Genomic DNA, 16,515 nt, shown 5'->3' with positions numbered 1-16,515 from the left:
TTTCACTTTCCCAGGATCCATTTTATCGTGCTTGTTTTGCCTTCCTTTGCCCCGCCTACCCTCCCCGCTACCGCCTCCCAGCTGACCCGCCCACGCTCCGCCCCCCTCCACTCTCCATTTATGTCAGATGTCCCAACGTGCAGCGTCCACGCGCTACGGCCGCGCCGAAGGTGCGCCAAAGGTAAGCCCGTCCGCGCCTGGACCGCGCCCAGCACCAGACCCCCTGGCCCTCGCATTGCCCAGCCCTCCCGCATTACCTACGATGCCTCCACCCTCCTAGCCCTTAACCCCGGCCGTCCCCCCAACTGCGTCCAAGCCGCTCCTGGACACACCCATGGTCCTTCCTCATGTTACTCCTGCAGATTCATCGGCACCGTCAACATCTCCGCTACGATCACACCTCAGATTCCCGACGCCAACCACCTACAATGCATCTTGCTCAACACCCGATCGGTCCACAGGCACGCCATTGACCTATGGAACCTACTAGACACCATCTCTCCGGACGTCGCCTTCCTTACAGAAACATGGATGAACGCCTCCTCCGCCCCAGACATCACCATTGCCATCCCAGAAGATTATAAGATCATACGCAAGGACCGTACCGGCCACACAGGAGGAGGAATCGCTATCGTCCATAAGAAATCCATCCACATCTCAACCAGCTCTGACATCAATCTCGCCAACTCTGAACACCTTCACTTCCAGATCCACATCGACCCCAAGACCACACTCAGAGGCACCCTCCTTTACAGGCCACCAGGACCCCGCGCACAATTTAGTGAGGACATCACAGACTTCATTACCCCACACGCCCTCCCCTCCAAAGATTACATCCTTCTGGGAGACCTCAACTTTCACCTTGAAAAGAACAACGACCGCAACTCCACCACCCTTCTGGACAACCTCGCCAACCTCGGACTTAAACAACTGGTCACTTCCCCCACCCACATCGCAGGTCACACTCTCGACCCTATCTTCACATCCAGCAATCATGTCTCCTTCAGCCACACTGCGGCTCTCCTCTGGACTGACCACAGCTGCGTTCACTTTACCTACAACAAGCCCAAACCCAACAACCAACCCCAACCAACTCTGCAAAGAAACTGGAACAAAATCACCATCGACCAGATCTCCTCATCGCTTCTTCGAAACCCCCCAGCCCACTCCTCAAACCCCGACCAAGCCGCCACCAACCTCACCCTTTGGCTTTCCAACAGCGCCGACATCCTAGCACCACTGAAAAAACGACAAAGCAAACTTGGCAGCAAGAAGGCCTCCTGGTTCAACGATGATCTTAAGAACTCCAAGAAACTCTGCCGCTCCCTTGAGAAGGCCTGGAAAAAAGACCCAACCACCAGCACCAAGGACGCCTTCAAAAACGCCACCCGCATACACCACCAACTGATCCGAAAAGCCAAGAAAACCGCCTTCAAGGAACAACTAGATAACAACGCCCACAACAGCAAGGAACTTTTCAACATCGTCAAGGAATTTACCAATCCCTCGGCCAACTCTAACGACATCACCCCCTCTCAAGCACTCTGCGACTCCCTAGCCTCATTCTTCCACAACAAAATTGCAGACATCCACAACAGCTTCGACAACCAACCCGAAGACCAACCCACCCAACCATCTACTGAACCTCCACCCCCCTCGAACATCCTTAATGACTGGAACCCAATCTCCACTGAGGACACCATCCGCCTGATGAACTCCATCTACTCAGGATCCCCCACAGACCCATGCCCTCACCACATCTTCAACAAAGCAGACTCCATCATAGCACCGCACCTCCGAGACGTCATCAACTGCTCCTTCAAATCCGCCACCTTCCCGGAAAGCTGGAAACACGCTGAACTCAGCGCCCTTCTGAAGAAACCTACAGCAGACCCCACCGAACTCAAAAATTACCGCCCCATCTCGCTCCTTCCATTCCCGGCCAAAGTCATCGAGAAAGCTGTCAACAACCAGCTCGCCGCCTTCCTCGAAGCCAACAAATCCCTCGACTCCTCACAGTCCGGCTTCCGAGCAAAACACAGCACTGAGACCGCCCTCATCGCAGCAACAGACGACATTCGAACTCTACTGGACAATGGAGACACAGTCGCCCTCATCCTCCTCGACCTCTCCGCAGCCTTCGACACAGTCTGCCATAGCACCCTTCTACAGCGCCTCAGAAACATCGGAATCCAAGGAAAAGCACTGGAATGGATCACCTCGTTCCTCACCGGAAGAACCCAGAGAGTCCGCCTTCCACCATTCAAGTCAGTGGCCACTGAAGTCATCTGCGGCGTACCACAAGGATCCTCACTCAGCCCCACCCTTTTCAACGTATACATGAGCCCCCTCGCGGCCATCGCCCGCCAACACAACCTCAACATCATCTCCTACGCGGATGACACTCAACTGATCCTATCACTCACCAATGACCCTAGCACCGCCAAAACGAACCTACACGAAGGAATGAAAGAAGTAGCCGAATGGATGAAACACAGCCGTCTGAAACTGAACTCAGATAAAACAGAAGTCCTCATCTTAGGTACCTCCCCCTCCGCATGGGACGACTCTTGGTGGCCAGAAGCCCTTGGAAAAGCACCCATCCCGACAGAACATGCACGGAACCTGGGCGTCATCCTGGATTCCTCACTTTCAATGAACAGACAAGTCAATGCCGTCTCCTCATCCTGCTTCAACATTCTTCGCATGCTCAAAAAACATTTCGCTGGATCCCCACCGAAACTAGGAAAACGGTCACCCACGCTCTGGTCACGAGCAGACTGGACTATGGAAACACCCTCTACGCCGGGACTACCGCTAAACTCCAGAAAAAACTCCAACGAATCCAAAACGCCTCAGCCAGGCTCATATTAGACATCCCGCGTAAAGAACATATCTCTGGTCACCTGAAAAACCTCCACTGGCTTCCCGTCAATAAGAGAATCACTTTCCGGCTCCTTACCCACTCACACAAAGCACTCTACGAAATCGGACCAGAATGCCTCAACACACGACTGTCCTTCTACGCCCCCTCCCGCCAGCTTCGATCTTCCAACCAAGCCCTTGCCAATGTTCCTCGCATCAACAAGACCACCATGGGAGGTAGATCCTTCTCCTACCTGGCAGCTAAAACCTGGAACTCACTTCCCACCTACCTTCGCCTTACCCAGAACCACCTAGCATTCAGAAAGCAACTTAAAACGTGGATATTTGACAAGTGATTCCCTACCCCTCCTTAAGCGCCTTGAGACCCTCTGGGTATGTAGTGCGCTATATAAATTCTCTGACTTGACTTGACTTGTCTTCGTGGAAACTTTCCATTCCTGGGTTTTCTGGGGTGTTGTTTTAGTCTTGATTTTTTAATGAAATATTTATTTTATTTATATTTAGACTTACACATATAATTCCAATAATTTGTGGGTTAAAAGCTTAGGACTGGACACATTGCGTGTGATGACACGTAGGGAAGAGGTTGCCTACTCAGGATAGCGGATTCTGTGTCCTTGAATTTTCTAGAAAGCATATTCTCTTCATGAAACGGAGTACTTGGGTGCTTAGATACAATTGCTTCCTTTGATAGAAACCTATCCTAGGCTCCTCTGAGTCATTAAACGCAACCCCAGCAGTGGGAAAACGGAGAGGGTGTGGTGTTGTGGCCAGAGCTGCAAACTGTGAAACTGGAGAAGTAGGTTTGACTTGCCGAAATTTAACATGGGAAAAGCATACAGTATTTCCTGTATTGTGTAGATTGTGGTGCATGAAACACTAAAATCTGTATGTTGTTCCCCAGAAACTTTTAATAGGTGCTATTTATTGTACCTGATAAATAACATAACCCATGGTATCGTTATTTATCAGGTACGATCAATAGCACCTACATTTGTAATCAGGCCCTAAATTTCTGTTCATAAAAAAAAAATAAGCGTGTCCTTGTGTAACATGACTGCTGCTCCTATACAGCGCTCCGATACCTTCAGCCTGAGTTAGCTTTCGTGGGTTGTATGGTTCTTTTATGGAATGCAGGCTCTGTTGATGCCTAGAGTGTCCTATGACTGAGATAGCCCTGCGAAAGTGCGACACATCATAAGCGACATAAACGCATTTCAATGCTGGTTCAAGCATCACAACATTAAAATGCTTTGTCACTCATTTACAGCTCCTCTCTGCACCTCTAAATTGCTTGAGGCTCTCTAACTGCGACAGTGTGATTCCCAGGGTCAGCTGCGAGTCTGCAGCTGCTGGATACCTGGTCAGAGCCTCCCAAGTCAAGAACAGGAGAGGTTGTCATGGATATGTTGACATCTTGATAACTTTGGTGGTGGCTTCTCCCGACTCACTTTATTGCTATCCGATGCTGGCTGTATGAAATCATAAACATTTCAGACTTCTTTGCCCTTTGTGCACAGCAGGAACTTGTGCGCTGCCTCCCAGCTGGCTGCTACCATCCTAGGATCCTTTGTCAAATCCGCCCTCCAGCAGTCACAAAAGTCTAATAGGGCACTTCTCTCTTGCACTCTGTAAGTGACCTAGATTTTTTATTATAGATGGAACAAAATTATATTCCATTAAATAAAACACAAGAATGTTTTTGCACAGCCCAATTCATGAACTCCCATATTTGAAGGTGCTCGAATATGTGATCATAAAGAATAAGGAGGAACAGTGAAATAATAGATTTACTTTGGATCACACAGTAATGGGGAGCCGGGATTTCACACTGTGCAATTTAGCCACTAAACAGGGCTTTTCTAGAGCTTCGTATTGCTCACAAGGGATTAATTTACAAGGCTTGATTTAAAAGACTTCATAGTTGTGTTACTGTGTCACTTGACATGGCACACATTTGCCAATGGAATCATGTCACTCATACGCACACTGGAACCATGGACATGGCACACATGTGCAGTCTGAAAACTTGGAAGCGATGCTGAGAAGATTCCAGCCATCGCTGTGCATAGGGTGACCAGACGTCTCGGATTTGCCTGGACAGTCACAGTTTTTCACCAGCTGTCCTGGCAGATTTCAGTAAATTTAGTTCCTGTTCCGGTTTTTAGAGAGTATCGACTGAACAGTGGTTGGTGAATTTTTTATGTTTTACAATGCAGGGATGTATAGCTCTTGCACCTGTTTATCTATTTTGATTTGTATATTTCACATTGCTGTTTCATTATTTTTTTATCTACTTATATGTTATACTATCTTACTTATGTAAAGCGCTCTGATACCTCTGGGTTTAGCCAGCGCTATATAAAACTTTTTAAATGAAAAATAAAATTAAAGGTATAGTTATCAGTTGTTTCAAGAAAGCAATTTAATTAACAGGCAAGCTTCTGTGATTAAAAAAATACATTTTATGGACAGTCTAACTAACTGCCTGTTCCGTAATTCTCTGCTGTCCTTCTGTCCGCTGGCTTGAAGTAAACTTGTAGTTCTATTTTCGCTTTAAAATTCTGGTCTGCCTAGCTGTGCAGGGCCGGCCTCCGTCACTTGTGGTCATTGCCTCGAATAACGGATCAGAAACAAGCCAAAGCCCGAGCCCCGGCCCCGCCCCTGCGGCCGGGCTGAGCTCCACAGCACAAAGGGGCTTTGTGCCCCGTCGGCCGGCGCCGGGGGTCTGCTGACCGGAAGTGCCTGCTGACCGGAAGTGGTCTCTGGGGAGGGGACGCAGCTTCCTTGAGCAGAGGACACGGGTCTCTGCCCTCCAGCTCCCTGGCACTGTGGCCCGGAAGTGCGCTGCCAGTGCCCCGGAAGTGGAGCTGCGCGGACATCGACATAGAGAGCGGACTGCGCGGTCTCCGCAGCTGCCGGCAGGTCGAGGCCAGGGAGCGGGGGCACCGGTAGAGGGGGGGGCCGAGAGCGCGGAGGGGCCCGAGACACCGCACAGGCCCGGGGGAGGCGGGGTCTCAGTCCTTAAGCGCCCTGGCTCCGTGACCCGGAAGTGCGCTGTCGCTGCCCCGGAAGTGGAGGTGCGGGTGCCGGCGCGGACATCGACATAGAGAGCGGACTGCGCTGTCTCTGCAGCTACCGGCAGGTCGAGCCCGAGACACCGCACAGGCCCGGAGAGGGGCCCTGGAGCGCGGGGGCACCGGCAGAGGGGGCCCGGGAGGAAGCAGACACCCGCCCGGCTGGAGGCACGGACTGTCGGGGGAGGCGCAGACCCCGGCCTGGGGGTCCTCGGGGGGCAGAGGCTGCCGGTGGTACTGAGGACAGGAGGAAGAGGAGGCTGTCTGCCCGGTGCAGGGGTTCCAGACCGGCCCGGCAGAGATCCGGCCCCACGCCGAGCCTGCGCGCGGGGAGAGGTGCCTCCCTGTCGGGGCGGGCCCTGGGAGGGGCAGAGGCCGAGGAGGGTGGAGGGGGCGTCCCCCAGCGCTGGAGGAGAGCCGGCGGCAGCAGCGTGGGACAGGACAGACCGAGGCGGCCGCCCCGGCCCCGAGCAGAGACGGAGGCTGCAGGTAAGGGCGCCCGGGGGGGGGCATCTACACCACCAGGGCTCGGGTCACCCTCTTCCAACCCGTCGTGAGGCACAGGCAGCACGGCCTCCACGGACCCCCTGACATGGCACCGGCCGCCTTCATAACCCTCCACTCGCACCCCAAATATGCGATCTCCCCTTCTCCTCGGGGTATTGGCCTCACCCCCTTGAACGACTCTCCCCTTTCACCAGCCCTATCCAAAGACCCTGCTGCAGCCTTTGCTGGTGCCAGCCCCCTCTCTGCTTCAACGACTCTAACACCAGCCACAACGGGGCCCCACAGGAGTAACTTCTTCAAACGTCCCACGGTGGGACTCTTCGCTCGTTAAAAGATGGCACTCAGCACACACAACCCTGCCTCCTGCGATGGGTGCGAGGTCTCCCAGTACAGAATGTAATCCTGCTTAAAATGAGCGGACACTCAGTGATGCACACTCATCATGTGTCTTTCTCTGTCCTACGTATCCTTGATCCGGGTAGGGTGGCCCTCTGAATGCGCCTGTCTTTTGGGTGGAGAGAGTAAACCTTCCCCTTCTCCCTGTACACAGCTCATATACCCTCACTCTAGCGCTCATATACCCTCACTCTAGCGCTCAAGCAGATGGTCTCCGACCCCTGGCCTCTCTGTACGTATCACGTTCACCTTTGTGGAGGGATGTAAGCCTCCCTCTCTATTCTGTGTCCCTCCCATTGACCCCTCTTCTCTGGGTGCAGCGAGAAGGGTTTCGCCTTCTTTGTGCGTGCTGCATATACCCATTTCTGGGTGCAGGGAGGCGGGCTTCCCCTTTAGGTTACACATCTCAAAAACATTTCTCCTTAGCACAAGTTGTTGGTCTTGTTGCTCGAATATGAATTTACCTTTGAAAAATGAAAGACGATCCGTTTGGCAAAACAGGTATAGTTGTTTATTTTAATGCAGCGGTCGGGAGATCAGGCAACATAGTTGGGGTCTAAAGTCTGTCTTGGACCACATTGGTTTTGCCTGTCATTTTATACTTTAAATAAAAGAACCATAAAACAATGTATGCATTCCTTTGGCAACAGATGTTTGGGCCTAGTCACGGTGCCATTAAACGCAGTGTTTGATAAGGAGCGCATGTGGGCCCCGTTCTTGTGTGAACATACTGCAGGGCAAGTGAGTATGTGTCTCCTGCGACCTTTGTGGTGGTGGTGGTGTTGCTGCCTATCTGTGGGATCGATCTGGGTTTTCCCGTACGCGTGTTTTGTCTAAGGTTTGCGTGCCCCCACCCCCACTTGTGATCTGTCAATCAGTGGCCTGCCTAACCAAGTATTTATAACTCTGGGTTGGGTGAGGAGGTCACATCTGAAAGATTCAACAACAGACATGCAGTTTTGTTTTTTATAAGTATATATATCATGATGTGCATGGTATTGTCAGATATTAAGTCTTCCTCTTCAACTGTCTCTGAACACTTTGTATTGATCCCTTTCTTGGTCCATAGAAGTTAGAGGTTTCTTCTTTTCCTATCTGTGGACGTACCACAATAGGGCCTTGTTCTCTGGGATCTATGCTATTCTCCAGTTCTCTGTGCTCACTCACTTTATTTACACCCATTGCCTGTGGTATCATGTGTACTTTCTAAGTTATAAAATTAAGTAATTGCCCCCCCCCCCCTCTCCAATCCATTAACTGTGAATTCTGTATTGGCAAAAGCTGTTGGCGTATTGTAGATCTTCAGCTTTTTAGGTGGTATTACAGTGATGTCAAGAGGGACAGCATACTAAAATAGTGAGGAGTTGAAGAGTAGTTTATGCTCTTAAACCTTCCGTAGTTGTTAGAATGAGAACTAATTGCAGTCAGGGTTGTAATGTGTACACTCCTCTGATTTGTATGCAAGTTGGCAGTTTCTGCTCTTGGCTGCTTCTTCCTCCTGCAGAAGTAATTTTTTCGGCTCCAGCCACCCGTGCACTGGAGTAGCTGACTTCAGCTCTCTCTTCTTTGATCAATGGTGAGGTCTCTGTCCAGTATGCTTGCCTGCTTCCTCGCCCGTGCAGGCTGGCCAGCTGTACATTATTGATGCACACCACTCCCTCTACTTGGTTTAGAGGGGGTTCTTGCTCCTGGGCCTGGTTTCGGCTGGGCGGGGGGAGGGGGGGGGGGGGGGTGCGCTTGTTTCTTGACCTAGTGTTTTAGAGGAGTGATGACAGTGGCTCCCGCTTGTCTGCAGGTATGGCGCTCGTGGGCATGTGTTATCTCGGTGTGAATGGGGTGCGGAATTGTATCCCGGTTTTGGACCGGTTGGCAGAGATGCTGGTTCCTGCGTGCTCAACCGTGTTGTCTGGCTGGAGACCCCGGGCGTGCTCTGGCTCGTGGGACAAAGTTAGGAAGGCACCGGTGCATGTGCTCAGTTTCGACATAGACTGGTCTGGGGGTGCTGTTTTCTGAGCTGAATTAATATCACTTGTGCTGTTTCGGAGCCCAGTTTCAGGTGAGGGAGTACTAGTTTTTGGGGCCCAGTTTAAATGCAGGGGTGTTGGGTTCTGGTCTCACTATAATGAGGAAAGGCTGTTTCCCCGACTAAGTTATGGAAGGGCTGCTATTTCCTGGCTCTCGTTTAAAGGGACTGAGGAGTTCTGGTTCTCGGGCCCAGTTTACGGGTTGTTGCTTGTTGCTGAGATCAGTTTATAGAGGGTTCTTCCTACTAGTTCTCCTGTTTCTCTGTCCTGCCGTGCTGTCTTTCGATGCTCTGACCTAACCCCTCCCCTCCTGCTTGTACATCATGGCCGGGGCCATGTTCCGAGTCAAGCATTTATCCTCGAAAATGGGCTTGAGGCCTGGAGCCCTTATCCTCTTTGCTTCCCTCCGACCTCAAGTGCCCTTCTCGCTATGTTCCCTCTAGCCCACCTGACCTGGTCAGCTGTTGGCCCTCTGGCCCGCATCTAGTAAGTCTGTCATCATGGCCCTCTGCCTCTCCTGCTGTGATCCCTTTGCCGAGCCGTGTGATGTCGCCAGGCTTCAAGGGGAGCTTTGCCCTGTGCTTGTGTCGAGTGTTTACTGTCCGTGGGTGTCGCACACTGTTAGCCAGCTTTTCTGTATTTTTAGCTCGCAGTTTGGAGTTACTGTCGCTCGTTGCCAGTTTCTGCAACGTTGTCTCAGGCTCTAAGTTCCTTACACTGTCACCCAAGGCCAACTATTCTGCATTTTTATCTGTGGGGTTGGAGAGAGTTTCTTTTTTTTTTTCTTGTGGCTCGTTGCCAATTTTCTGCAGCTTTGTCTCCAGGCCATGGGTGCCTTTTTAAATTGTCACCCAAGGCCAGGAATTCTTCACCTTTATCTCCCATGTCAAAGTTTTTGTTGTTTTCCAGTCGCTCGTTGCCCTTGTTATGCATCTTGTCTACAGGCCGCAGGCGCCTTACTCTGTCGCCCAAGGCCAGGTATTCTGCACATGTTCTCTCTCTTTTTCCAGTGCTGCTTTATTGTAGCTCATTGCCAGTGTCCTGCAGCTTTGTCGCCGAGTGAATTCTACTGTGGCATCTGCTGCTCTATCTCTAGGTTTTGGTGCCTTGGACTGTCACCTGCTGTCCGTTATTCTGCAGCTGCATCCCGGAACTCTCACCTGCCGCACAAGACATGGCCACTTTACTTGGGTGCGTCTTGCGCCTTCTCCCCTTCTCAGTTATTACTCTCAATGATGTGCATCCTTAAAAAAAAGAATAATTGTAAAGTGAAGAACACTTTATTTGCATTTGGTGCTATGGGAAAGGAGTGAATTTAGCTTTTGATAAGCTCATTATTTGTTTGCTTTTTCATCTGCCTTACTCTGTTTTCGTCTAGTGTTTCACCCTTTGCTAGTTCATTCTTTTTCCTCTGTCTGCTCCCTCCCTCGCAGCGTCAGTCAGATCTCATCTTGCATTCTCTCACCATCCACTAGTTCATTAGTCATGTTTCTCATCCGCAGTCCTCTTTCTGCGCCTCTTGTTTCTTTCTTTCTGCGCCTCTTGTTTCTTTCTTTCTGTACGCCTCTCTTGCTTCTTTCTGCACGCCTCAGTCACCCTATCCTACGTCTGTCCCCCTGGGCTTAGACTTTCCTACAACTGTATTCAGGACCTCCCGCTGTGCTAATTTCTCACATGCTGCACTTTTTCCTTATTTTTTGATGGTTGTAGATTCTCACTAGGTTTTCGGGGAATGTGTGCACCATCTCCTGTAATTCATTAAGTTCTGTCTTGCTTTTAGCTCCATAGAGTCGCAGCAGGTTATTTGAACCAGTTCAGGGATTCCTCTTTTGTTCTTTTGAATTTCAGTTCATTGTAACTCTGCCTTCTATGTAACTTGGACTCCTGCTCATGTTTACGTGGCGTCCTTAGTGTGGGCTCAGTCTAGTCATGTGAGATAATGCTTTATTGACATTTCTAAATATGTAATCCATGCCAAAGCTCGGATTACTGTGTACATCTTGGAAGCATCACACAGGTAGAACCCGTTTCTGTTGTGTATGATCCCAGTCCCTGGGCACACCGAGCTGTATAGGGCATCAGTCCTTGGGTACCCCACAGTCTTCTTGTGTGCCAGGTTCCAGAGTAAAATCCCTGACCCTTTTTAGGTCTCGTCTAGGCAGCGCTTGCGCTATCTCTGAGACCTGCTGTATTCATGGTAAGGGCATTCAACGCCTAGCATTTCTGGTTGGTTAGTTGGTCTTCCTTTACTCTGGTTGATCAGTGCTGTCAAACTGTCCCACCTTTGTGTGCTTGGTTCCTCTCAGTGGATATCACCAATCCATTTTTTTTTTTTTTGTTGGCCATCTGTTTCCTCCTCTCTCACTCTCACTCCTTCCTGTGATATGCCCCACCCCCCTTCCCAACACCGCATTGACTTTTGCGGCAAAGGCAGCATGCATCGCTTTAGTTTTAAGACATCTAAAGCTAAAGTGCGACGTGCAGCTATTGTGGCAAAAGTCAATAAATGGAAAAACAAAGGCAAGCGGGAGCCGCATTACTTTTACATTTGGCTCGTCATTTAATTAAAGTAAGACCTATTGCAGTGCAAATGCATGTTTTTAAAGAGTACCCGAGCAACTGTTGTCTTTGGTTCTGTTGCATGCGTTATCAGAGCTTGGCTGGCACATAATCTTATTATAAGAGGTACCAGAGAATTCCTATCATCTGGCCATATGGGGGTCCAGAGCACAATAGCTCTTGGTCTAATTGTCGCTGGAACCAGAGCACGTGAAGGACTTGGTCTTGTTGCGATTGGTATTGGAGCGTTACTGTTTAGGACACCAGAGCATAGGTTGCATCTGGCTGCATAAGATACTAAGCTCAGTGACTCCAGGAGCTATTGTGTAGGGCGCTTAACCAACAGCAGGAGTTGGTTTTGTTGCACATTATGGCGTAGCTTTATTATTATATTATATGGGTTACTGGAGCATGCATTGCACCTGGTCACTTGAGGTAGCTGAGCATAGCAGCTCCTGGTCCTATTGTGTAGGGTTTCAGCGGATGTATAGGGGTAGGTTCTGATGTGTTCAAAGACCATAGTAGTAATTTTATTTTGCATAGTTCATTAAAACCAGTGCATAAAAACAGTCTAAATAAAAGTATGATAAAATCAAATGCATAACTACACATGTTCAAACGTGTTTAACAGCAGTTTGTTGAGGGGGGGGGGCATTTGTCAATGTTCAGGGGTTACATATTACAAAGCGCATAAGTGCAGTGCTCTATGAAAACCGGTTATCATTTTTCTCTTTGTCTTGGCCGTGAGGAAATGTGGTTTTTAGAAGTTTAGACACAGGGCACGGGATGCGGATGATATAGTGAAAAGTCACTGCCCTTAATTTAAAAGTATGTAGCAGCAGTTTTCTTAGCAAGAGGGCCCGTTCGGTGGTGCCTGGGCTCTTACTTGCATGTAGCAGGTGCATAAGTGCAGTACATCCATAAGCAGACCAAGTATATCTCTTTTGTTCTGTGAATAGCAAAGTTTGATTTTTAAATAGCGGGTCACAGTGGATGCAAACCCACCTTTAGATTTTGGTTTAGAGGTTGCTCTCCTCCGTAGCAGCTACGCCTGCTGCTAGTGAAGTGTATTTGCTGGCTCTTAGCATTTTCTTTTCTAACAGCACGAGAAATCGTCCCAGCCTGCAGTTGAGGTGAGGGTCCTCTGCGTTGAAGCAGGCCATAACTGCTTGTCTTCATTTGCGGATCCCACTTGAGTTAAACTGAGTTTTGAGCTGTCTGGTCCGTTCATCCTTTAGTTCACTGAAGACACAGAGCAGATGTGGGAGATGTTCTGTTGCTTACCCACATAATAGACAAAAGTCAAGAGAATTGTGCCCATTGTCGCAGATGCGGAATTGAAGGGAGTATCCCCAAACAGTATTTAAAAAATACATTCCTTTGCATTTCTTAAGTAGCCGAGATTGAAATGTTTTTGAGGGGTGAGTGATTTATAGCTGCTGAATTGTCAGAGGCATGGTTACTCATGAGAAGTGGCCTTCTGATAGACTTTTATATTGATTACCAAAAACGTTTTTAAACAAGCATTGGAAATGCAATAGGTCTCGCAGCATTAGAGTTAGTGCTTTTAGAATTGTTTATGGGTTTTTTTGTAAATCTTTAGCATTTTTGTTTCCTGTAGCCAATGCTAAAGAATTACAAATAAAAAAGCCATAAACAAATCTAAAAGCTCTAACTCAAATGCTCCGAGACCTATTGCACTGTGTGAGGGTGAGGGGTTGAGGGTGAGTGAGGGTGAGTGAGTGAGGGTGAGTGAGGGGTTGAGGGAGAGTGAGGGGTTGAGGGAGAGTGAGGGGTTGAGGGAGAGTGAGGGTGAGAGTGAGAGTGAGAGTGAGGGTGAGAGTGAGAGTGAGAGTGAGGGTGAGGGTGAGGGTGAGAGTGAGGGTGAGGGTGAGTGAGAGTGAGAGTGAGGGTGAGTGAGAGTGAGGGTGAGTGAGGGTGAGGGTGGGTGAGTGAGAGTGAGGGTGAGTGAGAGTGAGGGTGAGTGAGAGTGAGGGTGAGTGAGAGTGAGGGTGAGTGAGAGTGAGGGTGAGGGTGAGTGAGGGTGAGGGTGAGTGAGGGTGAGGGTGAGTGAGGGTGAGGGTGAGTGAGGGTGAGGGTGGGTGAGGGTGAGGGTGGGTGAGGGTGAGGGTGGGTGAGGGTGAGTGAGGGTGAGGGTGAGTGAGGGTGAGGGTGAGTGAGGGCGAGTGAGGGTGAGGGTGAGTGAGGGTGAGTGAGGGTGAGTGAGGGTGAGGGTGAGTGAGGGTGAGGGTGGGTGAGGGTGAGGGTGAGTGAGGGTGAGCGAGGGTGAGTGAGGGTGAGGGTGAGTGAGGGTGAGGGTGAGTGTGAGTTAGGGTGAGGGGTTGAGGGTGGGTGAGGGTGAGGGGTTGAGGGTGAGTGAGGGTGAGTTTTTTTTCTGAGACTGTAACTGCTAACACCGCAATCCTCATGGCAACGGCAGACGCTCCCTTCAGCCCGCCAACCCAACTGCAAAGAAGTCTAGCACAACGATCCTCCCCTTCATCGGTCTCCAATCGCAGGCGGCAGGTGAAGCGTCAATCATAAAACCTCTGGATGCTCATTGCACAAATACATTGTGCGTGTCACGTGGTTATACCCACCTCATAAACAAACCATTGGAATACCGAGAGAAGCCGTTTCCGTGACAACCTGTTTTATCAACCAAGCTTTACAAAAAAACTGTTCCAAACCGGCATGTCCTATTACATCTCTGATTGGTTAGAATCTGGTTCGGCAGAGGTCGTAGTGCGAACTCGGCGTTTTGTTGGTTACATAGACTGTCGTTCGCTTCATGCAACATTAACAGTAGGTTTGGTTGCGCGAATTGCGTGTACATCAACAGATTCGAATCGTGGCGGAAAGAGCGGCGGGGAAAGAAGATACAGGGAGCCATGGACGGACGCAGAGCTGGGGGAATGTCAGGTATAGATCGGTGGGAACGCCTGGGTGTGCTGACCAGCATTGGTAAATGGTTCATGAGATGTTATACATGTAGCTATTGAAAATCAAAGTATGGGGTTCTCTGCAGAGTACTACGTGTGGTACATCTGGGACTGTTAGTGCAAAAGGTGTCCATCTAATTGATGTATAGTGTAGCGGGAATGAAAGAGGCTTTGGGGACGTAAAATAATGAGTTGGCGGCATTAGTGCGAGGAATGATATGGTGTAGTCAGAAGAAAGGAAGCTAGTAAGTAACGTTGTGGAATGGTGACTGAGTGAGACAAGACAGATAGTGGTTTAGCAACAGTGTTGTGGGCCATTATGCAACGAAGGAAAGTGGACCCTCTACGCCGATGATGACTTTGAAAACTTGTCATAATCGGGAAAACGAGATACATTTTTTCTAGGAGCAATCCTCTGCCAGTAACTCACATGATTTGTTTATCCAAAATATGAGGTAAAAAAAGTCGCTACTCGGAGGTTAAGAAAAAAAAGAAGCCGGAGGGAAGAGAGGGGAGGGGGGAGGAGAAATGCGACACGGCGGGAAGGGGAGGGGGCGGAGCGGGTCAAATAAACAAAAAACAAGCTGGAGGGAAGAGAGGGGAGGGGGGAGGAGAAATGCGACACGGCGGGAAGGGGAGGGGGCGGAGCGGGTAAACAAAGACGGACGTGCACGCGCTTTTAAGGTCAATGCGCATGCGCATAAGCTCAATGCGCATGCGCATTGACCTTAAAAGTCACGGGCACTGCAAGGAATCGCCACAATTCCTTGCAGTGTGGATAAAGAGTGGATAAGTCGCAATACTCTCGCCTTGCTCGATGCGCATGCGCATCGACAGGCGAGACCTAAAAACAGCGTGACTGGTTGGAGTATCCCAGGCCTGAGAGAGTTCCTGGCAGGTGAGGTGGTTCAGTGCTGCAGCTCTAGCCATAAGAGATTATTCAGGGTGTTGGCAGCTGCATTCCTGGTGTTATGCCAGCAGACAATGACAGCACCATGTCTCTTCAATGACTGTTTTTTAGACCAAACTCTAGCCGAATCGGTGTTGCTGATGAAAAGTTTGGAATACTGAATATAAATCTGTAAGCCTTAACTAAGGTGTTGTCTAGCGTCTTGGCATCTCTGCCTCTTAGGGCTTTACTTCCGTAGGTAATTGCTGGTAGGATTTTTAATCGAGCCACTTGGAAGAGAGGTGTCCGGACCGGTCCTGATAGCTTCAATTTAAGTTTCTTAGCACTACTGCCATTGCCATCCCTTTTCTCTTGATTTCTACCTTCTGTTAGGCACAATGCCCCCTCACCCTCCATGTCAATTTCGGTGCCTAGGTATTTATAGTTTTGGTGTGGTTTAGATTCATCTTTCCCCCAGGTACCAGGCAGGGTTTTTTTCTTCTTGCCACAATTGATGGTCATCAATTTTGTTTTCTCAAGGTTTATTTCCAGGAGGTTCTCTGTTGGGTAATCTTGCATTGAGATGTTGCAAGCCCACCTATGTGTGGCTTACCAGGACCACATCGTCTGCATATAAGAACAAGCATTGGCACAGCCTATAGGTCTCGCCTTTGGGACCTTATAATAAGTGTTTAGCCATGCAGCAGTTGATGTTGTTGCACCAAGGATATTGTACTGCATAACTAAATATTTATAAGGTTCCAAAGGTGAGACCTATTTGCTATGCCAATGCTTTTTTTTTAAATGTCCATGTGCCACGTAGCCTATGTCATGTGTGAAACCGTCAGTTAGTTGTGATTTTTGAGCCACAAGCACTGCATTCTACATTAGGTTAAAAATCCCAACCTGAAAGATGCTGTTGGCCAAAACCCTATGGGTTCCACTAATGGTATTAGCCACTTGCGCCATTACTGGTGGTCATGTGTATCTGTACGCAAGTTCGAGGACACAGAGGAAAAATACAGGGCTGGATGAGCTACTAATGCCTATTTAAGATGTCTCAGACAGACGACAACCTCTGCCCACCTATCAGACAAGAAAATGTGCATTCCCCTGTATAACAAGTGCTCCCACTGGCCATCACCCTGTCCCTGTGACTCTTAGCTGTACATTCTATAGTGTTCATCTCCTGCATAACACCAAGTGATGACCTATACTGTCACTGATGCTTCCTT

At 49.5% G+C, this 16,515-nt stretch overlaps 1 protein-coding gene across 2 annotated transcripts in view; it reads left to right on the top strand.

Moving 5' to 3' along the window:
- Positions 1-5,799: 5,799 nt before the first annotated feature.
- Positions 5,800-16,515, top strand: part of AGPAT3 (1-acylglycerol-3-phosphate O-acyltransferase 3) — a 271,235-nt gene continuing 260,519 nt past the window's right edge. The window contains exon 1 of one of the 2 annotated variants that reach the window (XM_086935880.1): positions 5,800-6,452. The gene's annotated coding sequence lies outside the window, so the exon portion shown is untranslated. The remainder of the gene's footprint in view (positions 6,453-16,515) is intronic. The other variant, XM_086935879.1, reaches the window with a different exon arrangement.

This window comes from Lissotriton vulgaris, chromosome 8 (assembly GCF_964263255.1).
Source record: "Lissotriton vulgaris chromosome 8, aLisVul1.2, whole genome shotgun sequence".
NCBI classification, from domain to species: domain Eukaryota; kingdom Metazoa; phylum Chordata; class Amphibia; order Caudata; family Salamandridae; genus Lissotriton; species Lissotriton vulgaris.
The sequence above is the reverse complement of the archived record's forward strand: the minus strand, read 5'-3'. Positions and strand labels throughout refer to the sequence as shown.